Genomic DNA, 15,185 nt, shown 5'->3' on the forward strand with positions numbered 1-15,185 from the left:
CTCCCGAGCTGGTGCCCTCAGCCTGCGGACCCGGCTTCGGAGCAGCCGCCTCCGCTGCCGCCTGCGGCTCCAGCGCCCGTGCAGCCGCCGCCTGCGCAGCCACCTGCGCAGCCGTCGCCAGCACAGCCCCCTCTGCCTGCAGTTTCAGCCCCCACGCCCGAGGCGCCCCCTCTGCCTGCAGCTCCAGTCCCTGGACCCACTCCAGTCCCTTCTCCCCTTGTGACTCTTAGGCCCTCACGCTGGCGAACTCGCCCTCAACCAAGGGTCATAATGTCTGTGTCCCTTAAGGGGCGGGGACACAGACGCAGGGCTGGGGTCCCGCCCACCCTGCCCCCTGGCTCGCCCTCCCTCGCCTGCGCTAGGGCTTGGTCGGCTCCTGCAGGTCCTGGCCCCCCGGGTCGGCGGTCACCTGCGGGTCCCCCTCACCCTCGTCGCCCAGCCTCGCTCCCTCCGCCGGGTCCTCGGCGGTCGCCTGCAGGTCCCCCGACTGCGGTTCCCCTGTCGCCTGCGGGTCCTCCCGCTCGGGCGCGTCAACGGACGTCGCCGCCTGTTGCGGCTCCCCCTTGCTCCTTGCCCTCGCCAGGGTCCCCTCCAGCTCCCATGTCCCCTTCCTTGGTGTCCCCTTCGTCTCCCTCTGCCCCTTTGTCAGTCCCTCGCCCTGTCTTCTCGGCCACTCCGGGGTCCCCTCCGGCTGCCTCCCGTTGCCCGCTGGGTCTCCCTCAGGCTCCCCTTGGTTCCCCCTCCTTGTCTCCCTACGCCCCTGCCTTTGTCCCGCCTGTCTTTGCCCCTCCGTTTTCTGCTTGCCCTTTCGTTCCGCCCGTCTCTGTTCCTTGTGCCCCGGTGTACCCGCCTTGCACTCCTTTCTTACGTTCTGTCTCTTGCCATGTTTTGTGCTCCAGTCCTGTTTCCCGTCCTTCGTTAATTTTGTTCTTTTCCAGGTCCCGTTACCCTCGTCCCGTCCGTCACCTCTTCCTAGGGGGGGGGGTTCTGTCATGCCCGGCTCATCTGCTCCTCGTGTGTGCCACGCCCCCTGATTACCCACGTGTGCTTCCCTGATCGTCTCCTGCTGTGTCCGCTTCCTTTGATTAGTCTTTGTGTATTTAAGTCCTGGTCTGACCTGTTCCCCTTGTCCGTCATTGTAGTTTGTTGTGATCATTGTGGATCTTGTGTGGTTTAGTGTCTCCTGCTCCCCGTTCCGTAATAAACCCCAGTTTTACCCCGATATCCGCCTGTTTGCCTGCTCCCTGCACACCTGCCCGCACGATCTCCGTTCCGTCCGGCACTGATCGTGACAAACCATGACATTTTTTAAGTAATGAAACTCTTTTTCGGCCAATGTGTTATTTAAAATAAAACATCCTAAGCATTGACAACAAGAATCAAGGAATAACGCGGGCGATCCTTGTTAAAATGACTCTCCATGTCCCTACAAAGGGAGCCACGATCTCCACACAACATTATCTTTTATTGAAAACAGCTGAGGTTTTAGTTTGTTTTTCAGAAAAGTAGTTTTCTGAATTTTAAAGTGTGTATAAAATAAGTATTAAATGTTTTATAAAGCATATGGCCAACAATAATTAATGAAGAATTTAAGCATAATATCCCACACATACCCCGGCCAATAGTTGGTAGAAATGGGGCCTACAAGATAAAAGCATATGGCAGCAAATCGGAATCAAAAGTTTTTAAAAGAATAAAATACATTACATGAATACATTAATACGATATTTAAAACATGTTTTAAGGCATAAAACTTTTAACAATAATTTTAATGGGGTCACTGGATGTGTCATGCCCGGCTCGTCCGCTCCTCGTGTGTGCCACGCCCCCTAATTACCCACGTTTTGATTTCCTGATCGTGCCCAGTCGTGTCTTGTTTCCTGCTGCCTTGTTCCATGTATTTAAGTTCCTGTTTTGTACTAACCCGTTGTCTGTCATTGATGTTAGTTGGCGTTACATGTCCCATGCTCCCTGTCCTTATTAAATCCCTGGTTTACCCCGACTTCCGCCTGTCTGCCTGCTTCCTACCCGTTCGCCTCGCACGATCGCCGCTTTGTTCGCCAGCGATCGTGACAGAATGACAGACCACAAAAAGAAAGGCACCCGGAGAGGGAAGAGGGTCCCGCAGGAGACGATCCGTCTCGGCGCCTGCTCGCTCTCCAGGCTTTACCTCCCGACGGAGGACGAGAGGGAAGTACCCGCCCGACCTCCAGCCCGAGGGCTGACCACACGTGACCCCGATCCCGTGTGGAAATATTGGCTCTCCAGTGAGGATGAGGACGAGGAGCCCTTCCTCTACCCTTACCCGGAGCCGGAGCCGATTCTTTCACCGCCTGTTTTCCTGGACATCGCACCACCTCTCGCCGCCGCTGGGCGTCGGAGAAGGAGGAGGAGACCGGCGATTGCCTGTCCCGAGGAGCTCCCTCCGTTAACGCCCACGTACACACAACTCTCTTCCCCTGCAGTAACCACCCCGGAGGCGCTACCCGCGCCTCACCTAGGGAAGCCGGTGAACTGCGCCTCCCAGTTCTTTGACCTCCAGGGGTTGTTCTGGAGGATCTGGGAAGAACTGGTCCCTCCAGTAAGTCCGGAGGTAACGGAGCTTACGGAGCGACTCCAGATGAGCTTTGCGGCGTTTACTCCGGCTTCCGACCCAAAGGAGCTGGAGAGTATGGCAGAGGACGTGCGGCAGCTCCTCCAGCTCCAGAGGGCTGCGGTCCCCGCTCCCGTGCAGCCGGCATTGCCGGCGGACCCCGCTCCCGTGCAGCCGCCATTGCCGGCGGACCCAGCTCCCGTGCAGGCGCCATTGCCGGCGGACCCAGCTCCCGTGCAGGCGCCATTGCCGGCGGACCCAGCTCCCGTGCAGCCGCCATTGCCGGCGGACCCAGCTCCCGTGCAGCCGCCATTGCCGGCGGACCCAGCTCCCGTGCAGCCGCCATTGCCGGCTAACCCTGCGCAGCCGCCTGCGCAGCCGCCTTCGCTGCCGCCTTCGCTGCCGCCGCTGCCGCCGCAGCCCCCTTCGCTGCCGCCGCAGCCCCCTTCGCTGCCTGCGCAGCCCCCTTCGCCTGCTGCAGCTCCAGGGCAGGCGCCTCCACTGCAGCCACCTGCAGCTCCCGGGCAGGCGCCCCCACTGCAGCCACCTGCAGCTCCAGGGCAGGCGCCCCCACTGCAGCCACCTGCAGCTCCCGGGCAGGTGCCCCCACTGCAGCCACCTGCAGCTCCAGGGCAGGCGCCCCCACTGCAGCCACCTGACCGCGCTCCAAGTCCTGACCGCGCTCCAAGTCCTGACCGCGCTCCAAGTCCTGACCGCGCTCCAGCAGCTCCAGAGGCGCCCCCTCCACAGCTGCCTCCAGTCCCTTCTCCCCCTGTGACTGTTTCTCCCTTGCCCCGGCGAACTCGACCCCGACCTGGGGTCATGTCTGTGTCCCGTAAAGGGAGGGGATAGACGCAGGACTGGGGTCCCGCCCGCCCTGCCCCCTGGCTCGCCCTGCCTCGCCTGCGCTGGGGCTCGGTTGGCGCCTGCGGGTCCTGGCCCTCCGGGTCGGACGTCGCCTGCGGGTCCCCCTCCGAGGCCTCGTCGCCCCGCCTCGCTCCCCTCTCCAGAGCCTGGTCGGTCGCCTGCGGGCTCCCCGACGGCGGCTCCTCGGTTGCCTGCGGGGCCCCTACCTCCGGCCCTCCCCCGGACGTCGCCGCCTGCTGCGGCTCCCCCCTCCTCCGGGCCTTCGCCGTGGGCCCCTCCTGCTCCCTCGTCCCCTTCCCCGGTGCTCCCTCCTGCTCCCTCCCTGGCCCCTCCGCGGGTCCCTCGCCCTGTCTCCTCAGCCCCTTCTCGGTCCCCTCCGGCTCCGGCCTCCCGGCCGCCTGTGGCCCCTCCGGCTGCCTCCCGTCGCCCGCTGGGGCTCCCTCGGGCTCCCCTTCCTTCCTCCTCCTTCTCTCCCTTCTTTCCTGTCTCTGTCCCGCCTGTCTTTGTTCCTCCTCCCGCCTTTGTCCCGCTGTCCTCTGTTCCTGGTCCCTTTGTTCTGCCCCGCTCTGTTCCTGGTTTCCCGTCGTTCCCTCCCGTCACTCCCGCTCCTTTTGTTCCGCCTGTTCCCTCTATTTCTCCCTTTCTGATCTGTCTCTCCGCTTTCCCGGCCCTTTGTCAGCTCCTGTCATATGTTCTGTCTCTTGCCTTGTTTTGTGCTTCGGTCCTGTTCCCTGTCGTGCGTTAATTCTGTTCTTGTTTTTCAGGTCCTGTTCTGCCTCGTCCCGTCCGTCGCCCCCTTCCTTGGCGCGCCCGGTGTAGCGCGCCTTTGGGGGGGGGTTCTGTCATGCCCGGCTCGTCCGCTCCTCGTGTGTGCCACGCCCCCTAATTACCCACGTGTGATTTCCTGATCGTGCCCAGTCGTGTCTTGTTTCCTGCTGCCTTGTTCCATGTATTTAAGTTCCTGTTTTGTACTAACCCGTTGTCTGTCATTGATGTTAGTTGGCGTTACATGTCCCATGCTCCCTGTCCTTATTAAATCCCTGGTTTACCCCGACTTCCGCCTGTCTGCCTGCTTCCTACCCGTTCGCCTCGCACGATCGCCGCTTTGTTCGCCAGCGATCGTGACAGGATGCGTCAAGCTTTTCTAGCTAGAGAGTAAAGAGAGTCTGGCGGTTTTGAATGGTAAAAGCAGTAGTTGTATATTGTTAATGGGATATTTTTTTTTTTAACAAAATGCCCTATTTTATATCAGTAAAAACACAGCAATCCTGTTTTTAGGGGGGATTTATGCGTATTGCATGTCTAGACATGTCGGTCAACTAATGTCCCCGGCGGTGGGAAACGGGGCGTCGGCGCAAGAGCTTTTGGAGCCGTGAGCGATAAGCCCAGGGGTGGCCAATCTTATCCGCAAAGGGCCGGTGTGTATGCGGGTTTTTGTTGCAACTCCCTAATTAGATTACTAATTAGAGGACTGATTGGCTGAAGAGTCCTCACACCTGGGTTTGAACAGCTTGCCTAAAGGTTATCCCCAAAACCTGCATACACACCGGCCCTTTGTGGATAAGATTGGACACCCCTGGATAAGCCCACGAGAAGGATGCGTCAATGAAACAAAATGGCCGCTGGTTGACAAATTGTTGCAGGGGACCTACAGAGTGACTGTAACATCTTGTTTAATCGCTGGTCCTGAGTGTGAGAAGCAGATAACCAGCAGCCCCATCCTGGCAATAAGCACGTTACCTCTATTTGTTAATCTGTCTTATTCATAAATAGTATAAAATAATATATTTCTAATTTAAATAAAAGTCTAATTAATATTTTTTTCACATTAATAGCAACCATTAGTTTTAACTAAATCATTCATTTCAAGTAGTAATAAATTGAAAACCAAATTATAGTTCTAAAAGAGCTCACAAAAAGTGTTGACACTAAGTTTTTGAGTTGAAAAGTTGATTAACAAGCAGTCTAATTGGATGCTTTTCAATTAGTTACACCTTTGCAGTAATATAAAACACCAAACAAAGGATCTCATCCATTAATTCATAAATTCATAAAATACATAAAATAATGCTTTTTCCCAACATATAAAGAGCATGTAATATTATTAGCAGTCCACTGACATTTAATGCAGGGCAAACAATTATCTGACGCAAGTCTCTCTGTCCAAGCGGAACACACGGATTAGACTCCTTATCTCTAGAGAAAAGGGAAATTTGAAAGTGGCAGTATTAATACCTGTCTCTAGCTAGGTTAGGTATTCATTAACATGGCTTTTCAATTAAATCAGACAATCTCGTAATGTAGAGATGTTTCCATTTCATAAATCAGTAACCAGTATTATAGATACCACCCTTATGTGGACACAATGTTTACTTTGCTCCGGGGGTTAAATTACCAGGAGATGTTTCTATGTGCCTCCTAAAAAGACATCTTAAGTTTGCGGCCATCAGTGGAGTTAACATCGATAGTGCAGAATAATATATGTAATGAAAAACATTTAAGCAGCTGAAACATCTGTATTTGCTGCAATAAAAGATGTCATGTAAATTCATAACAATGTGTATTAATCTAAAACGTGTATGATATAACGTGGTGTTAGATCACTAGAGAGGTTGAGGCCACTGCATAGTTCAGTGCAAAGGATCTCCATAAAAATTCTATTTCCAAAATATTTTGCTGACTTGTAGATGTTCAGATTAATATTGTTTTCACTTAAAAGTTGATGGTAAAAACCAAAATGCAGGCATTACTAATACTCACAAAAGGCATCTTAACTTTGGTTTATTGTTCTGTTTTATTTCTTGTTCATTCCATTTTTTCCATTATTGGTGTTGCAATACTATAAAGTCTAACAGACTGAAAGCATAAACAAAACGATTCTCTTAAAAGTAAAAATAATGCTTTTTATTAAGTCCTTAAAAGGACTAACTCAGGAAGCAAGCAATCACTAAACCACACAAATTCAAAGACGTTTGACATTGGACTGAAAAACACGGACGATGCGTAATTTATACAATGGCTTGCGAGGATAGGGTTCACATATGATACAGGTAAGGACACATAAGTATTCACTAGCACCTTGAGGGGTGCTGCAGGAACCACTGGCACACAGGACCCGGGGTTGGGGGGGTACCGCAGGACTCACCAGCACAGGAACCACGGGGAACTCTGCAGGCACCGTCGGCACAGGAACAACATGGGGGCACTGCAGGAACTGCCAGCACAGGAACCAGGGGGGTTGCGGCTGGGGTTTGTGCCTTGGCAGCAGGTGCTGCCCATTTAAGAAACTTAGGGACCCGCGGGATGGCATCCCCAATAGACCTGGCCCCTTTAAAGGCCAGGCGCGTCTCAAAAAAAAGACAAGCAGCAAGCGCTGGCTAGCGACAGGCGGAGAAGCTTCGGGCATCTGCTCGGGCGGGGCGACGGCGATGATGTCTAGCCTGAACACCGCCAGATCCAAAATCAGGAGGGACATGATCCATATATATAAGTTTCTAACAGGTCTGGATGCTGTTCAGCCAAATGGCTATTTCAATATTAGTTTAAATACTAGAACTTGTGGCCATAAGTGGAAATTAACGGGCGAATATTTTAAAACGAATTTTAGGAAGCACTTCTTTATGGAATAGTCTTCCTACTAAAAAAAAAATTTAATCTGAGCTGGATAAGATTTTAACAACTCTGAGCTATTAGTTAAGTTCTCCCCAAATGAGCTTGATGGGCTGAATGGCCTCCTCTCCTTTGTAAATTTCTTATTTTCTTATGACATGCAGCAGGGCAGGCAGTGGAGACTGAGATGGTGTTCTGTCGAGCTGAGCTACTTTGTCGAGTCAGGCTACCGTATTCCTAATCTATAGCCCTAACCATAACCCTTACCCTAACCCAGTGGTTCTCAGACTCAGTCCTCAGGCCCCACTGCTCTGATTGTTTTCCAGCTATCCCTGTCCTACACACTGCTGATTATCTTTATCAGGTGTGTTCAGTCAATCAGAAGCTGAAAGACAGCTGGGACTTGTGTGTGGGGCAGGGATAGCTGGAAAACAAGCAGGGCAGTGGGTCTTGAGAACCAAGTTTGAGAACCGCTGCCCTAATCCTAACCCCCCAAAAAACCCTAAAACCCTTACCCTAACCCCCAAACGGTGGAACTGCACATGCACAAAAAGTCGTGATAGTATGTCTCGATAAGTAACTCAACTCATCATAACAACATTTCCTAAAAAGACCTCAGGGGCATCTTCCCATTTCCAGCTTTTCCATTTTTTCTTCTTCTTTCCTGCCATAGGTAGCGAAGTCTGGGGCACCTCGGGCACTTCTGACAGTGGACTGTACGGTAATCCGCTGTCAGTGGCCACCTGCCATATCATAGACTCTGCCGTGACTCTTCTCAGCTACCACACATTTTCGCACACTTCACCAACGAGGTGTGCGTCCTCGAACGGGGACAGGCTTTCCAGGAGATCCCCGATGAGGCAAAAGTCAAGGGGTCCTCCAGGACCTCGGGCTGTTGTAGCCAATATATAACCTCACTCGTGAGATCCGTATATTCCACCTTGCTGAAGGGAGGCGTCTTTTCGCCGAGTGCTGTCATTCTGTCGTGTCGAGCAGAGACAGAGGAGCAAGAGACGGGAAGTCAGGGAACGAAGGGTTTAATCATTCACGCACACACTTTGGAACACAACACAACGTTAATGACAGCACTGAAACAGACAGAAACTCACTTGAATAGGGACTGAAATGCATCGGACTAATGAATACAACTCGAAACAGCTGATGACATGGGGATTCCACACCAGGTTAACAAGGGGGGCGTGGCACACAGGAGGATTGGACGAGCGGGGCATGACACTCTTTCTGCAGTTTAAGCAGCAAAATAAAATCAAATGTGACATTTTATTTGGTGATGCTCAGAAATGCATCCAGTAACAATTATAAAATATAACACCAGGTAATTATTGTGAGATGTTCAAGCAGGACATTGCGCAGATTCCCAGAATCCACAGCTGAAATCAAACCAATTCGCTTAGCAGTGTCATTACAAGATCAGATTCAACCATGGATTTGAATCACAGATGCGTTGCCTATCTGAGTCAAGCATGTTAGAATATTAAAGTATTAAACTATTCAAGTAATAAAGATATTTAGACTATCTGCCAAACCTTCACCCTTACTAATTTTAGAAAAGCGCTTTGAGACTGTTATGCAGAACTAGCCTACTACCACTGACTGGTGAGAGAGGTGTGGCCGCTGTGGTACATCCAATGAGAACAAAAAGAATATGTTCTCTGGAACTTTTAATGAAGGGCATGGAACAAGGCTCTGTACTTGTATGTGTGTGTGTGTGGTCCTGAAAGTAGAAATAACAAAAATAGAATAAGGAATATAAATGTTACATATACAGAGTCCAGTGTCAAATAAACAGTTCACAATATTTCCTTCACCGTTATCTTACGGTAACTTTGAGCTGCCATCCTGCAAGTTTAACAAGCATCGATAAACAATCATAATACACAAAGTAATATAAACAAGACTTACTGGAATAAATAAGTAGGTAAATATAAATGTTTACCATAAACATAGGCATTGCATGACATCTGAGGCAAATGCAACATAAATCTACGTAACAAATTCGAAAATAAAAACATTCACCGCATCTAAGGGGCTCATTTACCATTAACTGTATATAGTATCCCAACATAAACACCCTCGTACAATGCACATATAGAAACTTACGGGTATCTGAACGCACACAACCAAAGATACCCAGCACAGTATATCGCTCTTCCTTCTCCGATCCAACTAAACCCACGTTCTAGAAGAAGAAAGAAAAAAACATGTTGGGGAAAACGTCCAGCTTACTCTTGCCTCAGTCAGAAACCCTATTGGTCACATATCTCCTGTGAATTCTTCCAATGGCAGCAGGAACTGGGCGGGAATCGCAGGGTGCGAGCTGAGCAGAAGAGGCAGACTAAACCTGCAGCCCTGTAGCACAGAGACAATGTAATGTTGAGAAAATGCGCTGTACAAAAATAAATTTGTTGTTGTTTTTGTTGAGACAGCACCACCCAGGAAGTCAAATTGCTTTTGCTCTCGACCATGAACCCCTCAGTAATGAACAATTCATGGAGAAATACAGGGTGGCCTGAGGTGAAACAGTGAACCCCCTTGGTCTGGTGAGGGATAAATTGAAAAGAGGAACACCCCAGAATTTTGCCTTCAGTGCAGCATGCAGCTTCTAACAGCTCTGTTTCTATGCCACAGGTGGATTCTTGCACACCACAGATGATGCACATGGCCTCAGCAAGGCTGCTGTGTCCTGCAACTGTGTATGCATTGATCACATTTCTGTTGCACCATGCACACAACTACATACATTGTCCAGCAGGTGGGGATGCCTTGGATGACACAAAATTTGGTTTTCATTGACCATGTCCACCTTGCATTGTAGGTGCGGTGAATGGAATTCTCTACCTTTTAAGGTACATAAATATAGTATTAAAATATATGATTTTTATATGATATATGATTTTCACCATCTCCTCAATAAGTTGTTTTAAGGCTTCTTTTGAGAAATATTACTTCTTTTTCCTATTGCTGCTCACCACTGATTATATATACAAGGAAGCAACATCACATTTTGAACCTATTTTTATATTTTCAACAAATTCAGTTTTCAACTAATCGTTTGCTTTATTTTGGTCTTAATTATGGTTGCTTTGGTGTGTTTTATTGGTTTTCTAATCAGTTTATGTTTTTTTTTACATTTGCATATGTCTGGTGTGACAATAATATGACGTATTTCACCATTAAAATACATGGAATCGATGTTCCTTTTATCGACAGTCTGGTTTTCTCATGCAGAGGCTGGAGAGGAGTCACCAAAGTTAAACCACTTAAAGTTTATTTGTTAATTCTGACATAATGAAGGGTTATGTAAAATGCACGTAGAACTCACTCGTTTTTTACCGACATCATTCTTTATCTGGTTTGTTATTCACTAAGATCAATTACTTTCAGGAAAGCCACCCCTGCTTGGTAAACTGCAGGCAGTCCAATAGGTGTCCTGTGATGTCCTTTGGGTGGGGCAACACATGTTGTTCAAAGGATTTCATGACCCCAGATGTCAGACCGACAGGCCTGTAATCATTCAGTCCCATGATGGAGGGTTTCTTGGGGAAAGGGACAATGGTGCAACATTTGAAGCAGAAGGGAACTTTACAGATCTCCAGGGATCTGTTAAACATCTGCGGGAAGATAGGAGCCAGTTTCTTTTTGACAGAAGGTGCTTTTCTATTCTTCTGTCTCTGGATGAGCTATCTGATTGGCTGATTAGAAACTTGTTTCAACAAGCAGTTGAACAGGTGTATCTAATAAGTGACGGTATATATTGTGCATTGCTATTCTGCCTAAAAACAAGGAGGTATGGTTTTTGGTGAAAATCAATCAGCCCTATTGCCTTCCCACCTCCCTATGTGAAAAACTCTTGGGCCTGCCCATCAGATTTGTTCTAGTGTTGGCACTGCCCAGTTAAGGCCATTATTTTGTATTTTCCTGACCTGATTGGACAAAGGTCTAACGTAAACGTTGCAATGATATATAGTAGTTCCACTTCTAGCCTGAAAATGTTAAATAAGAATGTTGCAGAAATAAGTATTAGGCCAACTGTTAATTGCTTATTTTCATGTGAACATGTGTTAATTGTTTTGTGCCTTCGTTCGTAGTTATCCTTATGTGTATCAAGTATTGTAGTAATATCTTGTACCCTTCTGTACCTTCTCTCCTAGTGTTTGGGTCCGTAGTGATTCTTGTTAACTTCACCAGTTTCTTGTTCCTTATAGTTTCTAGTGTTTGATCAATAGCCTGCACCTGTTCCTTGTTTAGTCCTTATTATATGTGGATATATGTGCCTGACCTTTCCCTGTTCTCTGCTGATCATTGTGCATTTGTTTCACTCTTGTTACTGTAATGAAAATGTGTTGTTTGTAGTGCTTCCTTTGTTTCCCTCAGCCATTCCATCTTGCTTACCTTTCCAGCAGTTTGGTATGACCCCTCCTGATCCCTCTTTATTCCTGGGTCTGTCAAGTTCAAATTATAATAAACTCTCCTTTGTTACCAATCTGCCCTGCCCTGAGGATCATCCTTGACCATGCCTCATGACACCTCATGAGACATACACAGCATACACAGAACACCCCTCCCCCCACAATTGCTAATACATTCACTGAGGGGAACCACGCCCATCACCTGGCCAGGACAAAGTACTGGTTGGTCATGTCCCACCTGTCAAGCAACTGTAATTTTGTGTACTATTGTCAGTACACACAAGTCACCCTATCACCATATATATTTGCCCATACAAAAGGACTTTGAGGGCCAACATAAACCGAATGTATAATGTTAGCATGGTATGAAACAATTACACAATTTCTCTCTTATAATCATGCAAATATAAAGTACCCTACACTCAGTAGTACATATTCAAGGTCAATATATACATCTACCATGGTGGTGCAGTGGTTAGCAGTGTTGCCTCACACCTCTGGGACCCAGGTTTGAGTCTCCGCCTGGGTGCGGAGTTTGCGTGTTCTCCCCATGTCGTCGTGGGGTTTCCTCCAGGTACTCCGGTTTCCCCCCACAGTCCGAAGACATGCTAAGGCGAATTGGACTTGCTAAATTGCCCATAGGAGTGCATGTGTGTGTGAGTGTGCCCTGCATTCTGGGTTGTTCCCTGCCTCGTACCCATTGCTTCCGAGATAGGTCCACGAATTTCTTGGATTTGAGAGGTAAGGAGCATGTGCTGATACAGCATGTTGCCACACCTACTACGTGAGAACCACAATGGAACCATGCAAAGTGTTTTTCTGGTGGCTGGAGATCCAATCCTGCCACCAAACCACAAATTTTCCCCCGAAATTGGAGAACCTGGACCGGACGTAGGTTAACATCATACCCAGGACAAAGCAAATGCAGGTTAAGGGCCTTTGCTGAAGGGCCCCACAGAGTAGGATCACTCCTAGCATTCACTGGATTCAAACCAGCAACCTTACAATTGCTGGCACAGATCTCTAGCCTCAGAGTCACCACTCTACCCACATGGTTTGGATTTGAAATTAATTAAATTCTTCTTCCAGTCCCATTCAAATTCCAATTGAACATCTTGTGGTGTGTGGCCAATCTAAATTCCAATTCATGAATGGAATGAGGGACAATTCATAAATTCTGAACAACACTGGCACATTATGAGTTAACCAACTAAACTTGTTATGTATTCACTCACATCCTTTAAAGTGGGAATGTGAATCATCTCTTACCACCATCAACAACGATGGCCGCTATCCAGAGCATTGCGCAACTCAACCAGAGATGACGTTTGATACAGTGCAATCCAAGAAGCCAAGTTTCTGATTTGAATGCTGTTAGGGGTGGACATGAACCCTTTGGATATAAGTATTAAACTATTAATAGACAAATACCAGTTGGACTGGGGTGAAATGAGCCTCCTTGGTCTGGTACAGTATAAATTGAAAAGAGGAATACACTGGAATTTTGCCCTCAGTCCCACTGTGCAGCTTCTAACAGCTCTGTGTTTCAATGCCACCAGTGGATGCTTGCAGACTGTAGGTGATGCACATGACCTCAGAAAAGAAAAAATGAGACCTCTCTGTATTTTTAAACAAATCTGTTTTTATAATCCTAGTTTAATTGTGGTTCTGCTGGAAGAAGGCTATCCTGAGCAGCAGGTTGCTTCCAGGTTCAAAATTTCTAAGACAGCAGTACACAAGAATAAGGTGACGCAACAGATGCTGGGAACTACAAGAAACCAGCCAGGTAAAGGGCGGAAGGGCATTTTAATGCCAGAGATGACCGGTAACTTATCTGATAGTTTCTCATGAATCATAGGATGACATCAATTTACCTTCAAATGGAATGGAAAACAGTAAGTGCAGGTGTGATGTGCATTGGCTAGGAAAGTTTGTAGTAGGGTCCTAGAAGCAGAACTGAAGTCCCATAAAACAAGGAAGAAGCCCTTCATTAATGAGAAAGCGAGAAGAACCAGGCTGCATTTTATATATATTTATTTAGGGATACTAAATACTATTTTTATTTATAGTAGTGCTGTAATTTTGCTCACGGTATATGTAATATATATATATATATATAGTATATTATATATATATATATATATTATATACACTCACCGGCCACTTTATTAGGTACACCTTGCTAGTACCGGGTTGGACGCCCTTTTGCCTTTGGAACTGCCTTAATGCTTCGTGGCATAGATTCAAACAAGGTACTGGAAACATTCCTCAGAGATATTGGTCCATATTGACATGATACCATCACACAGTTGCTGCAGATTTGTCGGCTGCACATACATGATGCGAATCTCCCATTCCACCACATAGCAAAGGTGCTCTATTGGATTGAGATCTGGTGACTGTGGAGGCCATTTGAGTACAGTGAACTCATTGTCATGTTCAAGAAACCAGTCTGAGATGATTCGAGCTTTATGACGTGGTGCATTATCCTGCTGGAAATAGCCATCAGAAGATGGGTACACTGTGGTCATAAAGGGATGGACATGGTCAGCAACAATACTCAGGTAGGCTGTGGCGTTACAACAATGATCAATTAGTACTAAGGGGCCCAAAGTGTGCCAAGAAAATGTCCCCCACACTATTACACCACCACCACCAGCCTGAACTGTTGATACAAGTCAGGATGGATCCATGCTTTCATGTTGTTGATGCCAAATTCTGACCCTACCATCCGAATGTCGCAGCAGAAATCGAGACTCATCAGACCAGACAACATTTTTCCAAACTTCTGTTGTCCAATTTCGGTGAGCCTGTGCGAATTGTAGCCTCAGTTTCCTGTTCTTTGCTGACAGGAGTGGCACCTGGTGTGGTCTTCTGCTGCTGTACCCCATCTGCCTCAAGGTTTGACGTATTGTGCATTCGGAGATGCTCTTCTGCATACCTTGGTTGTAACGAGCGGTTATTTGAGTTACTGTTGCCTTTCTATCAGCTCGAACCACTCTGGCCATTCTCCTCTGATCTCTGGCATCAACAAGGCATTTTTGCCCACAGAACTGCCACTCACTGGATGTTTTCCCTTTTTCATACCATTCTCTGTAAACCCTAGAGATGGTTGTGCGTGACAATCCCAGAAGATCAGCAGTTTCTGCAATACTCAGACCAGCCCGTCTGGCACCAACAACCATGCCACGTTCAAAGTCACTTAATTCACCTTTCTTCCCCATTCTGAAGCTCGGTTTGAACTGCAGCGGTTCGTCTTGACCATGTCAACATGCCTAAATGCATTGAGTTGCCACCATGTGATTGGCTGATCAGTAATTTGCGTCAACAGGTGGACAGGTGTGCCTAATAAAGTGGCCGGTGAGTATATATATATAGTAGTGCTGGGGAAATGAAAGCGCTCATTTGGACATCAAAAAAATTGACGTGACACATTAACCTTTTGTTCACTTATCCAGTTTTGCTATTAAGCATTTTCTTATGCTAATTATGGAGGTGGAAAGTTCTACTTTAAAACGTTATCAGACGGCACTTTAGAATAAACGAAAGTAATATGTTCAATTTGCAAAGCTGGAATTTAGTTATCATCGTTGTCGGCTAATTCATCACTGGCCTATCACCTGAGAGTGAAACACCCGAATGAAGTTTCTGAGACGTCAGGCACTTTTCATCAGTCCACTTTGTTT

Source organism: Brienomyrus brachyistius, unplaced genomic scaffold (genome assembly GCF_023856365.1).
Source record: "Brienomyrus brachyistius isolate T26 unplaced genomic scaffold, BBRACH_0.4 scaffold51, whole genome shotgun sequence".
In the NCBI taxonomy this organism is placed as follows: domain Eukaryota; kingdom Metazoa; phylum Chordata; class Actinopteri; order Osteoglossiformes; family Mormyridae; genus Brienomyrus; species Brienomyrus brachyistius.